The following is a 20,926-nucleotide window of genomic DNA, read 5'->3' as shown; positions in this document are numbered from 1 at the left end:
TACCTCCAACATGAGATCAATTAATTACATTACTTATTTCTTTATTTTAAATATTTCATATTATACAATTTCGTGAATATTGAAATAATCTTTGAAGCAATTTCTTGTGTGGAAATTATTGTATTTTTAAAGAGAACGTCTTGCAAAAATCATAAATAACATCTTTGGATCTATGTATTCACTTCAATGTTTTTGGAGTTGTTTCCTGGAAATTTATCGCTCACTTTATCTCTAAATCACTCGATGAAAGTCGACTCAGTTTAGGTTACCCAAAATTTCAGTAGATCTCCTCCCAAATCTGAAGAATCGGCAACGCCGCCTCCGCAAAAAGTCACCCCCCTAGCTCCGCAATAAATCGCCGTTGAGAAATTCGGAACGAATTTAAACGGAATGCAGGTAGTTGGCCATGGCAGAGATAAAAAGCCCCGGAATAATTCACTTTGCGAGGGAGCATTATGAGTGTGACACAGGCGAGATTTCGCGAATATCAAGGTGGCGTTTTTTCGCTGTCGCTGATCAGGGAGGGGCGTTGGGTGGGGGAGATGGTAGGTCATTTGGCTCGCTCGGTGGATCTTTCTCGCGATAATCGAGTTCCTGGTGGGCGATCAGTTTCGTGAGATTTAATTCTTTCCCGGGGTAATGGAAGAGCAGAGACGGATTTGGTTGGATAGGATTTTTTTTATCTTGCCTTGGAAACATTACTATGTTGGAAGTTGGAGAAAAGTAGACCAAAGGAGTATCTGTTGGAAGTTAGTATTTGGAAGATTAGCAGATGCGTAAATAGTAATAATTATTTTATCAAATAATAAAGAAAGACTTAACGACTGAACGCATAGGAGAACCAAAAAAATTCCAAAACGAACCTCAACAGCAAGAACATAACAAGAGCAATAAATAGGATTGTATGATCGATCTTAACATATGCTTTCGGTATTATTACATGAAGCGAAAAACCGAAAACCTGCAACGCAAAACGTCAACTTTGGAGACGAAAGCACACAAACACCTTCCGAAAAGCAGCATTGAGCAGACGGAACTACTGAGGAAGACAAGGATGATCTGCTAAACACCATGGAACTTCTTTATGGGCACATAGAAATCTTACGTGCATAATTCAAAGACCAAGCAAGAACTTCAGAGGTCTACCGAACATTGTGTGAACCAGACGAATCAACACCTTTAAACTGCCCAAGGAACAAGTTTCATACAACCAGATAGATAGTGAGAAGCATTTCAACGAGATGAATCAGAATCATGTCTACATTGTAGCGACGAACTATTGGTTCACATGTGGAATATGGATATATTCTTCTTTTTCTGGGTAGAAAAAGAATGTTTTTTTCTAGCCATCTAAGATCAAGTGAACTCAACGGAAACTACTGCTAACATCATCATAAAGAATTGAACTATCACTGATGATCGATACCGATATAGGTTCCCAACAAATTAAACAATCCAACATATCACGGGTGGCTGTCAAATTGTCAAATTCATGGAAATAACGAATATAAATTAAGACACGATACATTGGAGGAGATAATCCACCAAGAACTGGCAACTATATTAGACGTTACACGGTGTGAAAAAAATGCCTAACTACAAGTTCAAACCAGAAACCATCCTGGAGAAAGAACGCTTTAAAATATACTAGGTTCGCACTGGCGAAGTTGTCCACAACACACCGGATATACAAGTAGTCGCTAAATCAACTCAAGTTCAAGTCAAGTAGTAGTTTTACAATAGCAAGTCAAGTATTTAGTTAGTAAGTACTTGATTGTACTTTGAAGAACTACTACTCAACTCGAACTTGAGTTGATTTTAAGTCAATTAGCTTGAATATCGAGTCGAGCCCTGAATCCCTTCTAGTATCTCCAATTTATTGCAAAATCCTTGGTATCATAACGAAGTGTCTACTTACTATCCTTTCTTAACCTATATTCCAACTGTCGACCTAAAAATCCCCGATGGCCGTAATGATGTTGAATGACTCGAAGAAGGTCAGCAGTCCTCCACGCCACGGGGTATTCTCCTCCACCAGGACTTAATAAATCTCAGATTTTATGGAGTATGAAATGTCAAAAAGAATTTTATTATCCCCAAGCCCAAGTGTGAATCAGAGGAGAGGCCGGCAAAGCAACGCATCGTCAACGATTCAAATTTATTATTCGAATTTCCTTTTCGCAAATAGAAACAGAGAATCCTCCTGCTGCCGGCACTTCCTACGGTAGTTTATTGCGAAAGAAACGCTCCTCTTAATGGAAAACGTGACTTTTCATCTGGAGCCGGAATAACCTTCCGCTGGATTTTCTCGCTTCGAATGGTTTCAAGAAAGGGAGTTTTATGAATGCCCTAATTGTTCCGAGGAGATAGCCCTCACACAAGGAGGTGGTCGGGCTTTGGGAAACATTCCTAATGGCGGGGGATTTCTGTATGAACTTCTGCCAAGTCTTTCTGGCGGTTTACTGTCCCAGATAAGCCGGCTGGAGTCTTCTTTTACCCGGCCGGGATCAGGGGGGATTTTTCACATTATGTATTCCGGTGATTGGGATCCTGAAATCGTCCCGCCTAATTTAATTTCGAAGGTGTGGATTTAGAGAGGCGGTTTGGCAGGAACAGAAGGTTTCTCGACGAAGCGCGAAATGTGATGAGACTGCATCTTTGGGAATATCGAAGCGTAAAATGATTTGTTTGGTCGGTAGATCAGTTAGGAGGATTTTCATGACTACAGTCTTGAAAAGTTACAACTAAATCAATAATATAGGTTATGTAATTTGGTTATGCCCAATATCAAGAATTGATCTTCAAGGTACTTAAGACTAACGTCGTTATTCATTATTGTCGTTTCCTTTCCACAACTATTCACTTCAGTTATATGAAGTTTGGGCTTCATCTATCATTTATATTTCTTATAAAGTTTGATTCAACAAATTTAACCAATTGGATTTTATGAATTCTTCAATGGATATAACTGTGGCGACAAAAAGCAATCAGACATAATGTCTGTGTCTAGGCGAAATTGTCGTCACAATACTTAATATAGAGGTACCTGCATTAGTGTAACAATGATCTTTCGTGGTACTTGTCCACGCAATTTTCTCATTCAAAGGGTTCTCAGAAAGAGTCAATAGAGAATACCTTTTCCTTACACTAATTAGTGTGCAGGCACCATGATACCATTGCGCAGGCATACAACTTAGAGAATAAGTAAAGGAAGAAGAAATTTATGGTGTACAATATTATTTATGTTTGTAACCCAGGTACAAAACTGGGGAGAGAACACAGAGTAACACATAAATAGATTCATTTGAAGGCTTACACATAATTTATTCTGGATAAGTAGAAGATTGTTGAAATCCTAAAGGATATTCGTTGAAGTATGACGATTTTTACCTCTCAATGAACGAGATAAAGGAGGCTTCAGAACGTCTTTTGGCTTACATACTAACAAGAAAAGAAATTGACGAACTCTAGTTAATAAAATGGAAGAAAATCAGTTATTCTCCTGAAATTAGAAGTACAAGATATTGATTTGAGGGGTTATTCAATTTGAGTGAACCAAAAGCGATAAAAATCTCAAACAAGAGTATACACAACGTTTCATAACAGCCAACTACCATTCCCGATGCAACAACCCCCTATAAACATCAGTCTATCGGGCGGAAGTCGTATATCACCAATACCGTTAAAAAAATACACGGTAATCTTGTCAGGCGACGTGTAATCCGATTGTGTCGAACAAGCTGCTCGAGAACGGAGCTTCCAAAAGTCATTAGGCAGATTGACATAACAACCCGTGCTGGCCAGAGACAGATGACAGTCTGAGCTTGTGATATTCCTGCGGATTACCAGGGACAATGGAGAGACAGGACTTGAGAACCGTGAACCCGATTGACAGACCGATGCCTACTCGATTATCTAATACGGTCGGTAGTGAATCATAGCCAGAATAGATGGGTTTGATAATTCAGATTGGAGGTTGTGGTTTGGGAGACGGAAAGAAGGCTGTGATTAGAGTGGATGGAGATGTCTTGGAGGGATTGAGGTGAGTTGTTGGATGATGAAAGTGGAGACAAAATCAGGGTTTTCTTATGTAGGATGTTGGATTTCAAGACGACAAAATTTGAGGGGAACAAACACATATATTTTCGTCTAAGATAAAGCACCATTCATAAGGTTAAGATCGTAAACGAAAAATTTAATGTGTATATTGATAATTAACCGGCCAAACCTATGGACCACAATGTCAAAAAATAGTACACAGTTTTGTCATTATAACCATGTTTCATTCAAAGTGAATAATTCCAATTGAAAAAACCCTTCCAATAGGCCTTCTAGACAACAAAATTTCATATTTTCGGTACAGAATTTCATATTATTTTAGTGAAGAATTTCATTATTTTAAGATATAATTTCATCATTTTAGTATAAAATTTCATTATATCAGTATAGAAGTTCATTATTTCGGTAATAATTTATTTTAGTATAGAATTTCCTTATTTCAGTATAGAATTTCATTAATTTAGTAAAGAATTTCATTATTTTAGTGAAGAGTTTTATCATTTTAGTGAGGAATTTCATTATTTCAGTATAGAATTTCATTATTTTTGTGAAGAATTTCATTATTTTAGTGAAGAATTTTATTATTTCAGTATAGAACTGCATTATTTCATTATTAAGTATGGAATTTCATTATTTCAGTATAAAATTTTATTATTTCAGCATTGAATTCCAGAAGAAAATTGAAAAATTTCATTTAAAATTGTTGAATTTGTGCAAATGACCGAACTCAGTCTGATTTTTTATTATATTCATATTTTTGTAATGAATAGATGTTGAAATTGTTATGTATTCTGAATGAAGTTCCTTTCCCTACAGGGTGAGTATTGAAATTTTGAATTTTTTATTGAGAAAAACATTGACTATTATTTGGGTAGCAAATTTTGGGAGTGGATGTCGAACGTCTGAGAGAAGAAAACGTTAGAATATTGTTATCAAGGAGAATGTTACATAGAAAAAATTTCCATCAATTTCTTTACTTGCTGATATTCGTTATCTTCTATATTAGACCTAATTTTTTTCTAAAATATAAATCGGCTTATAAACGTGATGAACTCCGAGAACTATCAAATTTCTTTTAAATCATCTGCATCATCTTCTCGGTCCTAAATCTGTCCTCTAAAATTTATTTTACAAGTTCCAAACCCAGTTTAATAATAATAAAAATTCATACCCGTAATAAAGTTGTTGTTTTGTGATAAAAGTAAGCAGAAAACCCAAATGGCTCTCTCAATCTGATAGATAGGCATCGTTAAACCACACTCCAATTTAGAAAAGATATTAAACGTTCAAATGACCCGCTACTATGGCGTTGCCCTATCAAATCCTACAGGGGGTAAATAAAATATGGTATATAATTTGTTCCGTACCGCACCTATCTAAGCGGATGGTATTTGTCAACATAAATCATTATCGGATTTGGCTAATGGCCGAGTCTCGTTCTTCTTGTTTATTCACCGAATAAATTGAGATGAATACACCGAAATATTTTCAGGTTTGCGCCCGGTGTATATTCCGAATTCTGGGGCATACGCGTGGTGGCTATCGGCAAGACACAAATCAAACTGCTCGCCTCGTTTTTTGCACATTTTGTTTTGGGACCTACAAATCATTGTGTCGTTCTTTTTCGTTCGAGTTCGTGGCTGGGGTGGTTTGTTCTGCAGTTTCCGGAAGGGCGAGATCTTTATCTTATCGCCACTGTCGACCCTTACAATTGGATAGGAAACAATGATGAAAAGATTAATGATGCTGTAGCTTTGAAATTGCGATTTTTATGATATCGATTCATTGTGTTGGTGGTTTTTCTGACTTGTCAAAAATGAGCGAGAATAAGTGAAGGGAGCAAGTAACGTGGAAAGCGTTAATGTTAAGAAGCTTTTAAGCCAATTACGCCTTTGAAGAGCACATGCACCTTCACCTCACTCTATAAAGCTTAATTTGTTTTTTCGTCAACATAGTCACCTTCGAGAATGATACATGTACTTCAACACTCCTCTTACTTTTCAATACCATCTTCACTAAGTCCAATTTTTTCCAGAAACGTTCTTTTGCTATCTGCAAAAACCAAGTTTCTAGGGATCACATCTAAAAATGAGGTGGGTGATCAAGCAGTTGGTAGCGCTAATTGTATTTTCTTAATTTTTGCACTCGATAGATCGAATAACTCCATTTAATATTCACTGTTGATGGCCTTATCCTTGTCAATATACCATGCACGTCCCAAAATAAGGATGATGTTTGATGTTTTGGTCTCTTTGGGCGTCTCGAATCACCTAAATCAAACTAAACTTAATGGTTTGGGCTAGAATGATAAGATATTTTTCAATCTGGGTTCCTGGTCACTCGCATATCCAAGGAAATGAAGATGCCAATGCACTTGACACGAATGTTCTTTACTGGCCTAGAACCTTTCTGTTGTAAAAAGAACCTATAAAACATAATTTTAAGAGGAGGCCACCAACAGAGTAACACTCTAGCTGGATCATATTGGGATGGATCTCCAAAAGTTGCTCCGACAAGATCCCAAAAGTATTTGGGTCACAGTAGGAGCATACTACACCTCCTCACTGATCTCTTTTCGAAGTATTGCCTTTTCAGGAGGCACCTAATGAAAATAGGTTCATCACAAACCGACGATTCCAGGTTCTATGATGATGAGTAAGAAACTCCTGAACACCAGGACCACAGAATGCCTCGCCATTACAGGCCAGTGCAGAAAAGTTTTTGGACGAGGGAGTTATGTTAGAGGATGTAATCCTTGAAACCAGATACTGGAGTTCATTAGAACTCTGGAAGCTTTAGTGATGTTATGTTGATAGCAGCTCTGATGGAGAGCACAATAAACCTTAAGGTTGTGGTTCAAAGTAATCACTCAACACTTAATAGTAGTGTCAATCTGAAATCTGCATTACATTCCCTCAATAAACTATTTCCACGTTGGGAGCAACCGAAAGAGGAATACTTTTACAGACTCGTCCAGATATGAATCGCTTCAAAGAGCTCCTTCGGAATTTTAATACCAAAAGAGTCCAAAGAGTATTTGGACCTCAGTTGAAACATACTACAACTTCTCGCTGGGTATTACCAACTCAGAAAACACCCAATGAAAATAGTGTTATTAGAAACTCACGAGTGCAGTTTCTGTGGGGAGGAGGATGAAAATGCTGATCACCAGGCGACAAATTGTCTTGCCACCAGACAATACTAAAAATTACTTGGGCGAGAATTATGTAAGAGTGCGAATGTAACCTCTTTGAAGCCAGATACTAGAGTTCATTAGGCAAACTGTAGATAGTACAACGCTGAAAACAAAAGGGCACAATAGCCCTCAAGGTTGTGTTGCAAACTAACCCCTCAACGGTAACCAGCAGTGTCGATATGAAATTTGGATTACATTCCACATGACTCACCCTCACATCCCACAAGAGATCATCCTCGTTAATACTGCACAACTAACCCCATTTGCTCCCCCTTCCAGAGCACCCAACCCACAACAAAAATGTTTTATGTCTTTCCCCGTTGCGCTCTCACCAAATAGGGCGTTTCGGACAAAACCCGCTCTTCCGACTGAAGAAACACCCAACAACATTCTCATTCACGGTGGCTCGGGGTCGTTCAATCCACCTTTGACAAAATGTTACGGGGTTGCACGTCTCCGTTGCACCATAAAAGGGGAGAAAGTTTAGTACGTGTCGTATTTGGGCTTAGCCGGGATGCGTCTTGTATTTTATGATTTTAATATGGGGGCAGAGAGAGAGAGTGAGCCCGGCCAGGCCCCGCTTCCTAGGGGATTATTCCTGGAATGCCGGAAGCGAGGTGTTTTACGGAGCAACGGAGTATATGTATAAACCGCGCACTGCGTTTATGAATACTGATCCGGGATTAGGCGTGCCGCCATCTATTGAATGGGTATTAACGTGGATTCCACCGGGATGTGTTTCCAAGGGTGCTCTGGACGAGGGTAGTGATTATTTTTTGAATAATGGTGTTTCTAAATGAAAGGTTTTGATTCACAGGTTTGATATACCAAACTTCAACTTTGAACAATGATTTGATTCACTAATGAATAAATCGTCGAGAAATATATCAATATAATAATGTGATCCAGGACATCTATGAGAGAGCAACGATACAGATCAAAATCGATGAGTTCACTGCAACTGGTCGGATACCTTTGAACAGGTAGATGCCATTTCTCTGAAGTTGTGTACCTCGGGTCTGGAAGATGTTTCCAAGAAATTCAAAAGGGACACCAAAGGTATTTACATCGTTGGCATCATAGCTAACAGTGCTGAAGAACTGGAAGAAATTTTGAATGATATAAACCTGGCAGCGACTAATATGGGTCTCAAAATGAACTTGAAGAAGACACAGGTTCAAAATAACGTCATTGATGTGTTGCTCATACCATAAAACTTGGAAAGGACAACCATGATGTGGAAATATGAAGGTGTATAAGATTGGCATAGACGACTTTTGATAGATTAGGATTGGGACACATCCTGAATAACAACAAAATTCTAATAAACAATACCGCACAAATTCGAAAAGGAAAGAATCTAACACATGCATACTACCTGTGCTCACTTATGATCTGGAAACGATAAGTTTAGCCAAAGCTAAGGTTCTTCTTCAGATGCCATCTCCTCTCAGAAGGTTGGCTATCAAAATGCCTACCTTCATCTTTGACACTGCAGCCTTAAACAACTCAACAGAACTGAACTTGTACCATTGTCTCAAGTTGTTTAACCAGGAGATTCACTTTCTTTTGAAGTTCCTTCTTCCCTGTATCACTATCTGCAATAAGGTATATCTCTCCCCTCTCAGCACATGACTCAGATACTGCAACTTTCCAATTTTCACCCCGTTCAGTATTGCTCTCTCTTTACCCATTCTTTTGAGCACTTCTGTATTTGGCACTTTGTCTATCCACCTTATCTTGAGTATTCTCCTGTATGTCCACATTTCGTAGGCCTCCAGGCGATTACTAATATCCTGTTTTATTGTCCAAGCTTCCATTCCATAGAGGAGCAAAGGGAATACGTAACATTTTAACAACCTGATCTTGAGCTGTAGACTGAGATCTTTTCCACAAAATACCTTTCTCATCTTATTGAACACATTTCATTGACAATGGTTCCCAGGTATTTATACTTCCTCACCTTTTCAGCTATTTTTGTCATTTTCCTTAGCTATTTTTGTCGTTTTGAGTTTATTTACCTTTATGACCATAACAAAAGCACAACAACGACCTGAGAGTTTATGGATTAAAGGACAGCCTTTCTGTCAAGGCTTTTATGGATTAAAGGACAGCCTTGACAGAAAGGCTGTCCTTTAATCCATAAACTCTCAGGTCGTTGTTGTGCTTTTGTTATGGTCATAAAGGTAAATAAACTCAAAACGACAAAAATAGCTAAGGAATACCGTATGTTGGGTATATATAAGGAAGCAAACCAAGGTTAGGGATGTAATATAGGTGGTGGCTGAGATGAATAAGGCTGCTCATATGGCTAGAATGACTGGAAACAGATGGGATCATAAAAGAGACCCAGACAAACAAAGAAAAGCGTAAGACGTCCACAGAAACGATGAGTTAAACGATAAAAAGAGGTGATTGGAATAAATTGGGTGATCAAGGCACAATATGAGAGAGACAGTAGGTCGAACCTCTAAATATCCTTCATTTGCTGTTATCCCCCAAGAAGCTGAATTCTTCAAGGTAAGAATAAACCTAGTAGTCGAGTAGGAGGCCTTGTTTATTCCGGGCTGCTAGATAATAAAGCATAAACCGTTCGGATGGCGCGCCTTTTCGTATTCATAACTCTTTTTTATCCTTGTATTATTTCGAGAAGTTATGCTTTTTTTACTGCCCGTTTTCTGCATATAATTTTTCGTAGACGGCCAGATTAAAAATTCAGAGTTTTCAAAGCCGTTCGAATTCGGGGTTAAGGAATTATTATTAGGTGAGTTGTGTAGTTTCGGTAAGGAAGTTTGGCAGTTAATGTTGAATTTAACGTACCGGTTATAAGAGCGGTTCGTGCAATAAAGCGGAAGAACAATTTAAGTTTGTCGGATGGAGGTGCCCATCCAATGAATTTACAGAATGAATATTCAAATTGGAATAATTCAATAGCAATCTTGTTGTCGAGTGATATTTATACAATTGGGATAATTTTGATTCGAACCAGTTTTAGTTGGAATTGTTTTCACCACGAGTGGTAGAAATTGGATTGTCTTTTTGTGTCTTCGACTACAGGCATTGCAACTTTATTTCGTTTTTTGAATAAAAAGGAATGAAACGACATCCTTATGAGCCTTGGCTATTACTTCGTGAGAATCCAGAACTAACTTTCCCTTATGAGTGATTCTTAGGCCAATCAGCTACGGGCATTTTCACACTATGTGTTCTGCTGTTTCTACTTCATTTCCACAGAGCGTGCAGATATCATCTGCTCACTTACCCATGCGGTACAAAAGGTATTTGCACAGACAATGTCCTGTCAGCAGTCCTACCATTACTCGAAGCTCAGCTCGTGATAGCTTTAAAAGCTTCCTGGTGTAGATCGGTGAATGCACCACAAGTTTCTTTACCTGAGCAGGACCCGGAGTGTTTCTCCAGAAGGTTTTTCTATTGTTCGACTCCCATTTTTGGACCGCTAGTTTATATCGGTTTTTTCCAAGCCCACAGAAGGGCTCAGGCTCAACAGGTGTTAACCTTAATGCCCTTTTTCAAGTTAATCGGCTTTTTCGTTTCCTTCAATACTACATGCCCCGGTACCCATAGAAGAGTTACTTCATTTCCTCTGGCCAGTTGCTTTCTGGTATTACGGTACTCCCATGTCAGTAGAGACCCCTGGCTATATGATTCCAGATATCTCAGCGTGGCCTGGCTGTCTGTAGTGATGTGAATACGCGCTCTTTGAGGTTTCTTTTGAGACACTCTTCGGCGCAAGTATATACAGCTAGTGTCTCTGTGCTTTTTTCTGATTTTGATCCATCGGTATACCATACGGAGGACTTCTTGTCCAAGCGACTTACAAAGTTCATTGCACTGAGACGGTATTCAATGACCGTTTCCTCTGCTCTGCCTCTGCAGTTTCTGCAGCCGGCTGAGTGTGGTGACCTCTTCAGTTTTTCTCCACCTTGCTGAAGACACATAGATGACAATAGGGCGTTCTACTGCAGTGTATAATCACAGTACCATATCCGGTCTTATGCCCCTTGTCTTTCCAAAGAGTCTTTTTTAGGCCCACATGGCTGCAGTGGTTCTAGAAAGAGTCTTGTCTATATGTTTCCTTCAGTTAACTACCCAGATATTCACACTCACTGGAAAAGTTCAGAGTCTGGCCATTCAGAACCGGTGCTCTGGAGTCAAAATTCCTTTTTCAGTGTACGTAAGAAAACATTTATTGAAATTGAATATCGGCATTGAGCTCCATTCACTTCTATACAATAGATAATTGGAACATTTCAAGAATGTTTTTGAAGACTTGCCGTCCAAATAATCCTTCCAAAATGTTCCAATCGCGTTTGTATTAATAATAATAAATGTTTTCTAACTCACACTAAATACAATGCGAATAGCAAACAGACATTTCCTTCTTTCGGCCCAAACCACTGCTCCGAAAATAGACATCCCGCGTTTGCCGCGGTCGCCGAACAGAACCCCCAATAATCCCATCTAGCGTTCGACGGTTCCCCTATTTGCAGAGATACAGTCGACTCCGCTCCGGCAAACGCGATTACCCGACCATATCTCACAAATAAACCGAACGTCTTGTTATTATATATATCTGGGCTCACTCGCACACAGCCTCGACTCCGCATCGACGTAATTGGTGCAAGTCAGAAAGGGGGGGGGGGTAATCCTCCAACCTCCGCTCTCTTCCACCCCTAATTATCCGATGCCATTTGTACGTTATCGAGTTATAAGAGTGGGACGAAACGAAACTAACGCGGGAAACAAATGACGAACGGAGGCGACGTTGTTTCCACCCGGGGTGGCCAGGCAGCGCCCCCTGTCGGGGTTAATTGAACAGGGAAAGCGTCTTTCGACGCCGAATGTGATTTGGACCCGGAAGGCCTTTCTGCCGGTTCCGGATAATGCGTTGCTCGTTGCGCTGGTAGCCGGATGACAAAAGGGAAGTCTAACGGGAACGGAGGGATATCGATTGCATCTATTGTGTGAAAAAAATGGAATACATAAGCGTACAACTTTGCTTCCGTGGTTTTTCTCAGAAATTTGAGGCTTTGTTGTAAAAACTGTTTATACATTTATGAGTCAAAGTTTTGTCTTTCGCTAACCACTACTTTTTCCCATCTTTCGGGCAGCGTACGAATTCCGCGTTGAAAAAAACTGGTATTTTTGAAACGATCCACGAATCGATCCAATTTCTTACTTCTTCATGAGATCGGAATTGCTGGTCAGCCAGGCCGTGTGTCATTGATCGAAACAAGTGATAGCCCGAAAGAGCAACGTCTGAAGAATACGGCGAGAGTGGGGTAGGGCTTCTCATTTCAACGTTTCCAAGTATGACTTGACCACTTTCGCAACATGAGGTCGAGCATTGTCATTCTGTAAAATCACTTTATCATGTCTCTCGTTGTATTGCGGCTGTTTGTCTTACCTTACTCTGGTCAAACGCATTAATTGTATTCGATAACAATCGCCTGTGATTGTTTCAATAGATTTTAACAACTCATATTACGGTACGCCGAGCTGGTCTCACCAAATATTGAGCATGACCTTGGAACCGTGAATAATCGTTTTGGCCGTCGACGTGGAAGCATGGCCGAAATATCCCCATGGTTTTCTGCACTTGGGATTATCGAAATGAACATTTTCGTCAGAAATGCCTTCCGTCTTTGCCTTGCAAGCAGCTGTTCACAAGCAAACAATCGACGTTCGATATCTCTCGGCAACTCGTACGACACCAAATTTCCTTGTTTCTGAATCATTCTCATTACTTTCAGGCGTTTTGAAATGGCTTGTTGCGTCAATCCCAATGATCTTGCCAATTCTTGTTGCGTTTGACACAAGTCTTGAACGAGGTAATATCTTCAATCCTGCATCTTCGAAAGCCTTCTCTCTTCCAACGCCACGCTGGTCTTGGACGTCAAAATCACATTCCTTGAAGCGTTAAAACCACTCTCGGCACGTTCTTTCACTAATAGCAGCTTCACCATAGGTATTTGAAAGTATTTGATGAACCTCAACCCCAGATTTCCTTATATTAAAGCATTAAATTAAAACCTCCCGCAAATGACGAGAATTGGGCTCGTAAGCGGACGAGTTTAATCGAGAATAACTTTATGATCCAGACACAAATCGACTAATATTTCGATGGCGTTTTGTTTACAAAAACCTAAGCTTATTGCATGACATCTACGATCTATTTATTTATAATGGCGAAAACAAAATTGTACACCTAATAAAGCTAATATCCAAGAAGTTCTGTTATTCAAATATCATTTCAAGAGTAATTATTCATCTCTATCCTCCTGTTGAAACTACTAAATCACGCTCAATTCCACCAGTTCTCTGAAACTGCCTTTGACGTCCCTCAGTCCCACTCCAGTCGGCATATTTCCGTTCCAGCGAACCACGAAAAAAAAAAAACGTCGCCTCCAAACGCAATAATCGACGAGGCGAAAAAGGGTCTAATCAATGCAGCCGAGAAGACAAGGAGGTTAGTCTTATTTCGGCCAAAACGCCGGCCCGACTCAAAGGGAGCGCTTCCTAATGATATCATAAAATTAATTTAACATTTACCGTCGTCGGTCCGCTTTGTTTCGACTACGCTCCCCCAAGTCTCTCCCTCCTCCGGGGGTTGGGAGGATTCTGTTGCTGCCGTTCGTTCGACGCCGGTTATTTATAGAGCTTAGGGACAACAGAAAATGCGATGTCGCCAGTCATTACGGACGGAATACGTAAGAGCGGCAGAACGCGTCGTAAACTCCCAGCCGACTCCTCTTTTTCCCCTAGTTACTTTTATCGAGCATTCGATTTTTTGCTGACTCTCCCTCCCACGCAGAAGTTACTGCGGAATGGGATTAAGGCGAATTTGCTGCGAGCTTTTTCGAAACTGACGCTTAAGACTCGATCCTCTTGAAAAATGTTGATATCAACAGAGTTGGCAAATTTCCTTCTCACCAGGATGGCATGTACTTCGGTTAGCTATTTTTTTTCTTTAGGGTCTCCTGTAGTGAAGTTTGACGTAAATAATGGCAAATTCCTTTCTCTTCCAGACGGTGTTAAGTAATCATGAAAAGTCTAATTTGTCCACTGTTAGACATAGGCCTTCCTTTGTGCCATTCATTTTCATTCTATAAGCCTCGAATTTTTTGTTGAAATGTTTATTTTTGCAACAGGTATTTTTTTTCAAGGTATATAACTTTAAGTTGGCATTACTGTTCAAGATGACGACCGCTTCAACAGCTGTCAAGTGATTTATTCTCAGTTTGGTTTGGCAATTCATCATGAATAGACTCACGCCTGAACAACGCTTGCAAATAGTGCAATTTTATTTCTAAAATAATGGTTCTGTGCGGAATACGTATCGCGCGAATTTTGTTTAGCGATGAACCGCACTTCTGGTTGAATGGCTACGTCAACAAACAAAACTGCCGCATTTGGAGTGAAGCTAATCCTCGAGTGTATGTCGAAACACCGTTACATTCAGAAAAACTGACTGTTTGGTGCGCTTTATGGGCTGGTGGAATCATTGGTCCGTACTTCTTCAAAAACGATGATGGCCAGAACGTTACAGTCAATGGTGATCGGTATAGAGCCATGATTACTAACTTTATCATTCCCGAATTGAACAACCATGATGTCCAGGAGTTGTTGTTCCAACAAGACGGCGCAACATGTCACACAGCTCGTGGCACAATCGATTTATTGAAAGACACGTTTGGTGACCACCTAATTTCACGTTTTGGACCTGTGAATTGGCCTCCAAGATCTTGTGATTTAACACCGCTAGACTACTTTCTGTGGGGCTATGTAAAGTCATTGGTCTGTGCGGATAAGCCACAAACCCTTGACCATTTGGAACACAACATTCGCCGTGTTATTGCCAACAAATGTTAGAAAAAGTCATCGAAAATTGGACGTCCAGATTGGACTACATCCGAGCCAGCCGTGGCGGTCATATGCCAGAAATCATATTTAAAATGTAATGCCACAAGATTATCTTGCGGATAAATGAAACTCATGTCAATCGAATAACCCATCGTTGTTTTATTGCAATTTAAAGTTCTATAGCTCTAAAAAAAACACCCTTTACAAAAGCCTCGACCAACAACTCGTCCGGCAAATCCTGCAACAAATCCCGATATGTGTGGCGCCTTTAGACTCATGTCCAACTCACACATATCTGCATGCTCATCAACCTCATCACGCCCTAGGTCGGAAACGCAATCTGAAATCAAGAGGGGTAGTGGGGGCATCGTTGACCATCACCGCATCGACGCCAGAAATTTCACGGGTCGGTCCCATTGGCCGACACCGACGTCGATCGACGTTCGAACGGGTCGACCGCAGGATACCCGTCCCCACGATAAAACGCGAGATTGCCCCATAATTGAATTATATTAATTATATGCAGTATCATAACGGGCGCCGTAATCACATTACCAGACCGGGCGCCCGTTATTGCCTCGCGTCGCTGTACATCGATAAGCAATACGCTGATTTAGTCGTTGCGACGGAAACTTCAACTCTAATGGGCCCCTGATTCGATTAGATCTCACTAGGGGTTGAGTGGATCGGTCGGATTTGAATTTTATGACGTCGACGTGTATGGAGACCCTTAGCGATTATAGACTCATTTGGATTAGAGATGAGGTGATTGGTACTGATTTTTGGATGGAAATTCAATTTTTTCCCAAATTTCGAGTTCGAGTTTCCTCAAATCTGTGAGGTTTACGCAAAATCGGTGAGCGGTGACATAATCGACGATACCTGATTAGCCGAATTTCGATCTCACCCGCAAAATTTTTCGTGCAAAAATTTTCGTAAAATTTCCCATACCTAACCCTTAGAAAATTGAAAAAAAAATAAAAGTTCCTTCATGGGAATATTGTATCATTTTATCGATTGATTCGACTATGTAGATCACGGAAATGCTTGCAGTTGGGCGATGAGTACATTTCTCCAGAAATTATAGGTAAAAATCTGAAATTTTCGAGAAAAAAATTTATAATATTTCATAGGTCGCAACTTCTCCTGGACGGGAGCTACGCCCTTGAAATCTCAGTATGTTTTAGATCGTAACTTGATATTCGAAAAACTTCTATATTTGAGGGGTCTGTGACGAATAATTCAGGAGATATAACTAGTTTTCGAGGCAAATTCAATTTTTTCCCAAATTTCGAGTTCAAATTTCCTCGAAACCGTGAATCAGAACAACTAAAAAAGTGGAAAACCTCGTATAATAGTAACCTCAGATCACCCAATATTAAAATCGAATGTTTTTTACTTATTCTGCAAGTCTACGAGCTTTTGCGTTCGACTGAGTTTGTTTAAAGAATTACATAAAAATTATGTAATTATTAATAACCCTGTATACGGAGTCTTATAACTTCTTATCACAACTCGTGTCGACAATATTGAGATTGTAATTATCATCTTCAACGTTTTGTAACAAAAAATCGCCACATGATTGATTTTCTTAAGTTGAGTAACAACCCTCTTTCTGCATGTTTGACACCCTGTATCTCAAAAACTGTACATTAGATCTTGTTGTGCCCATGGAGACATTTGATCAGGACTTCATAAACTACATTATACTAAATTTTCAGCCAATTCGACTGGGACACATTTTCCATAAGAACCGTGCGGGGTCCTTTTCCAGAAATTTTCCAGAAGTTCCTTCATGGGAATATTGTATCATTTTATTGATTGATTCGACTATGTAGATCACGAAAATCCTTGCAGTTTGACGTTTTGTACATTATTTCAGAAATTAGAGGTAAAAATCTTGAATTTAAAAAAAAAAATAAATGAATTTCCCAAAGCTGCAACTTCTACTGCCTACCAACTTTTCAGCCCAACTTATATACAACTGTACAATTATCCAACCCTCTCGTCATACTGTCCTCCCATCCGCTGTTTCGTCAATAAAAAAGCTCCAAACAAATCCCCACCACAAAGCAATAGCCATCCCACAAGTGTCCCTTCAGCACCCTCAAAAAAAAAACCCGTAATCATCGAATGACACCAGCAACATTCCAGGGGCCGCAATTCCCAAAAGCGCCGCATACGTCAGTCTCGACGCCGTCTTCTCCTTTATTCCATCAGCATAAAGGAAGCGGCACGGCATCAAACTACAGAATCTGCGAAAAGTTCCGCCTTTCGATCCCGATTTTACGATATTGGTTCCTTCCCTGCCACCCCCGCTCACACCCTATGCGAAAAACGCTCGTAAAACAGCAACGGGGGGCGGCGAGCAGTCAAAAATGCAATTTTATCTGTCCAAATTCGGCTTACGCGATGCACCCGTCTGTTTTATTACGTCCTCGATATGCAAATTCGAGTAGACGATGTCAAGAGTTACCCGTTCCTGCTAGATGTTGAGGTGGGGCCCGTCCTTTAGGGAAGTTACTGATGCAGAATGATTTTCACTGCTTTTAGAGATAGTAACTTGTAGCACAAAGACTAATGTTATTTGGAAAATTTTTCAAATGACAGACATTTTGCATAGTGAAAACCTCCTGCTAGCTTAATTTGACCGATTGGGGACATTACATACAGAAAATTTGGGTTTTTATACTATGACGTAAGTCATAACCTACAAAGATGACCCTTTCCAAGAGATGTGGAGGTGTGGCTCGTTCTTTACAAATGTTACTCATGCGGTATAATTATTGATTATACTGGTTTATATTGCTTGGTTACTATTCACATAATATAGTGTACTTTACGCTCGTATCGACCTGAAGAAGCACCTACACTTTATAGCTCACTATCTTTTATAACCCTAATTCATAAAATTTTAACTGATGTATAGACTTCCGTATATTCCCCTCATTCAATAAAATGGGAAAAGAACTATCGTGAACTCGGGAGACTCTAAGCGCTCGTTCATAGTGATTTGGAGTCAATCAACTTATAATATGGGCATCAAGAGTAACATCCCCTTGTACTCAACTCTTTATGTTCTTGAAAAATAATAGATTGCAATATTTCAGGAATAAAATATCCCTCTGGAGGAACAATATCTGCACAAGTAAAATATTAGTGGAATTGTCTTGCTTATGAAGCAACAATGAACTAAGCCTAGAATTGGCGTAAAGAGGCACTGTCAGTATGAGTGTTCTCTGTACTGCATGAGTATGTCAGCAGATGGATCTTGCATATTCTGAAAATCGAACATAAAAACATCTAAACTCTTATTATGTGAATGACCAGAACTGGCCAGCCTAAAAAGCATACTTTTGGGAAAGACATTCTGAATCTTAATCGACAGTCAAAGCTCCAATAATTTGTCAAGATGTAGAGGTTCTTCTTAGAAATTGTAGGATACAGAACAAAAGATCAAACTGGTCGCTGTTCTAAGAGTCTACATTTAGCCCATAGACCTCCACATTTATTCTAGTCCATTCCTTGTTTCAAGAGTGCTCAACTTATCTTCCAACTTCACCAAGGACGAATGAGGCAGTGATTATTAAAACTAAAATCCCGAAATTCCTTGGTTGTGATCCAAACCATGATCTTGAGACTATTCATTTCTTCTTCGTTACTTCATTCCAAGACCTTCCAAATGAAGAGTCTGTTAATACCTCTTCCCTATTCAAACTGGCCGCTTCTCCAAAAGACATTTTTTAACCAATGAACCCCCACATTCATACTAATCTATTCCATCTTCAAAGTGTTCCAAAATTATCGAAATTCCAATATCACCAGAGATGAATGTGTCAGTGATTATGAGAACTAGAAGCCCCAAACTCTCTGATTATGATATAAACCATGATCTTAAGGTTTAAGACTATTCATTTCATCTTCGTCACTTCATCTCATGAAGTATCTTCCAATAGCTTCCCCCTAATCAACTTCAAGGGATTAAAGAATTCCTCCATAAGTGCTTTATTGTTCAAACCTCAAATATACCTAGACAAAGCTCACCTCTACAACAAAATCTAGCAATTCCCAAAAATATTTCTAGTGTCACAATATAAAAAAATTGAGGAATCCCTCGTTTACGATGAGACCCCCTCTATATGTATATAACCTACATGTTGAAGAAACCGAGACTCCAAAATGCAATTTTATCCCTTCCAATTCAGCGCACAACGTTGCAACCATGTATTTTATTCCGTCGTCGTTCTCTCCCAATATGTAAATTACCGTCGACAATGTCAACGGTTACTTTTTACCCCCGCAAGATATGGGGACGTGACGAACCCTATACGGAAATTACCGATTGGGGACTGTGGCTGCATCGGGTTTTACCGCAATTCCATCTCGCTGAACGGTCGGATCGTACGAGAAATCCGCCCGTCTATGGGATTTGGCCGATGTTGCTTTATGGGATAGGGAGAGATCAGAAATTAATGCTGAACTGATATATTCTGGGTTTTGGTGTCTATTTCATTTTTTTTTCTTTCGTTGGGAATTATATGTGGCATATACACTGTATCCGTAAAGTATGGAACAAATTCATTTTTAGCTAAACAGGCCATTTCAAGAACTAATCCTGAAACACGTCGATTTTTTATTTTAATTTACCGCATTTTACAATAATAATCTAATATACAGGGTGAATTACTTTCGAGTAATGACGTCACCGTCATTTTTTTATATGGAACACCCCCATTTTGTCTCAATTCTCCGATTACTCTAGCTGAGCTGATTCCAAAAATGTATCACATGTTGATTCCAATTGGTCCAGGGTGGACAAAAATACAATAGTTTTGTGTGTGCTCATAAAGTAACGCGTAACATTCTTTATTAGTTAAGTTAACAATATTATCAAAAATAATTATTGTCTGGCTGCAATTGGTTTGAATGTAACACCCTGTAGTTTATTACATTTTTAGATTAATGAAAATGAGCTGTTTCCAAACATGTTTGGTACTTGTGGTCTAGCAGACAGAATATGAAAGAAATTATTTCTTATCAATTTAAAAAAAAAACATAGTCGTAGTTTTTCGTGAAATGTCATTATTTGTTTATTGCCGTTAAACAATAAGTATTTTTGATAATATTGTTAATTTAAATAAAAAAGAATGTTACGCCTTACTTTATAAGCACACACAAACTATTGTATTTTTGTCCATCCTGTACCAATTGGAATCAACATGTGATACATTTTTGGAATCAGCTCAGCTAGAGTAATAGGGAAATTGAGGCAAAATATGAGTGTTCCATTTAAGAAAAATTACGGTGACGTGATTACTGGAAAGTAATTCACCCTGTATATTAGATTTTTATTTTAAAATACGGTAAATTAAAATCAAAAATTGACGTGTTTGAGGATTATTTCTTAAAATGGTCTGTTTGGCTGAAAATGAATTTGTTCCATACTTTACTGACACAGTGTAGGTATATGTAGAACAAATTTTATCAATGAAGAATACCAACTACAGTGGCTCAATAAAATGGCCTTACATTTTGAATGAATCAGGTAAACGGAGAATGTAAACAAAAAGCCGCCAGATTTAGGCCCAGAAACCGGCAGCCAATCAAAAACGAGACCACTCGTGTCGCCACTTTGTTTTATAAGGTCACTGTAATTTATAGTGCCTTGTAGCGCCCTCTAGCAGCTAGCTTCACTCTCGGTCTACAAAAGCACCTCAGAAAAAAAATCATGCATTTCATTCCCTTGTTGTAAAATCTTCTATCACCCTCATCTTGAAAACTTCTGAA

General features: G+C 39.3%; 1 protein-coding gene across 2 annotated transcripts in view; it reads right to left on the bottom strand.

The window, feature by feature from the left end:
- Positions 1 to 20,926, bottom strand: part of LOC123673153 (follistatin-related protein 5-like) — a 182,866-nt gene that overhangs the window by 116,691 nt on the left and 45,249 nt on the right. The gene's annotated exons all lie outside the window — the stretch shown is intronic.

Source organism: Harmonia axyridis, chromosome 2, assembly GCF_914767665.1.
Source record: "Harmonia axyridis chromosome 2, icHarAxyr1.1, whole genome shotgun sequence".
Lineage (NCBI taxonomy): Eukaryota > Metazoa > Arthropoda > Insecta > Coleoptera > Coccinellidae > Harmonia > Harmonia axyridis.
The sequence above is the reverse complement of the archived record's forward strand: the minus strand, read 5'-3'. Positions and strand labels throughout refer to the sequence as shown.